Source organism: Belonocnema kinseyi, chromosome 1 (assembly GCF_010883055.1).
Source record: "Belonocnema kinseyi isolate 2016_QV_RU_SX_M_011 chromosome 1, B_treatae_v1, whole genome shotgun sequence".
Classification (NCBI taxonomy): Eukaryota; Metazoa; Arthropoda; class Insecta; order Hymenoptera; family Cynipidae; genus Belonocnema; species Belonocnema kinseyi.
Window position 1 is genome coordinate 19067419 of NC_046657.1, and position 1099 is coordinate 19068517.

At 40.3% G+C, this 1099-nt stretch overlaps 1 long non-coding RNA gene across 1 annotated transcript in view; it reads right to left on the reverse strand.

The window, feature by feature from the left end:
- LOC117171816 overlaps nucleotides 1–878 on the reverse strand; it is a 5919-nt gene extending 5041 nt beyond the window's left edge. The window contains exon 1 of the long non-coding RNA XR_004466923.1: nucleotides 652–878. This is a non-coding gene — a long non-coding RNA (uncharacterized LOC117171816). The remainder of the gene's footprint in view (nucleotides 1–651) is intronic.
- Nucleotides 879–1099: the final 221 nt, after the last annotated feature.

Genomic DNA, 1099 nt, shown 5'->3' on the forward strand with positions numbered 1-1099 from the left:
CCCCCCCCCCCCCCCCAGTCATTGAGCATGGGCCTACTTGTTTATTTTTTACCTCACGCCTGAGGTTCGGTTAAAAATGCAACTACTTCGTTTAAAATTAATTTGTTTTTGTTGATTGAACAATTTTTTTAATCCGTTTTTCGCGATCGACACGACGTGTCTGATATGAGGTTGCATATTAAGAGCAGTGTACCGACACATGCAACGCATATGAAGTTACATGTGTCGGTTATCTTCATCACAACGTGTCGACTATTCTGCACATTATGCACGTACCATGCAGACTTCGTGTCGACATTTTCTTATCTGGGACTGGTCCAATGTGTCACTGTCGCAAAGCAGGATTTGCGGTGTGTCTCAGTGTTTTTAATTCAATTCGTATCAATACTTTCTTTTTTTCTGGGTGAAAATATTATTTTGTCTCTATTCAACGCTTATTACCGGTCACGCTGCTATACATTCATACTAAAGTTTGTTTCTAACCTTTTTATGGTCAATTTTATTTTACGGTGTCAGGAAAAGAAAAGCTTGGAAAAGCTTTAGTGGTTATGAAAGACATGTTTAAGTAGCAGGCAAAGAAATATATACGTAGACATTACACCATGAACGGGTAAAACAATATTTCACAGTTTTTAAGAATTAAATACGTACGATCGCTGATGAATCTGTCGATTAATGTGACGGCATATGTTCCATTCCTCTCCACTCAACACATGATAGTCATGTTTCCATTCCCCCGATGTCATTTGAAGGACGAAAAATGGACCCCACTGTTACTATGGAATGATGCAATCATGGAAAGCATAAAAAATAAGCAGAGAAAAAATGCGAAGAATAGGAAAGTTTTTTTTGTCCCGTAAGGGATATGAAACTGCTAGGAGCAACAGCGTAAGACAACCAGAGCTGCCAGATCGTGGATGAAATTTACCCCCACCATACTTACCGTTTGGGAGCCGCAAAACAGAAAGTGCATGATTACCACTGTGAGTTCGTATGGAAGCCGAAAATGCACGATTCGACCTCGGAGTTCTGCTGTACGATGATTGCCGATCTGAAGGCTTCGGAAGACTTCGGTGGTCTTCTATTTATATCTTGCTCC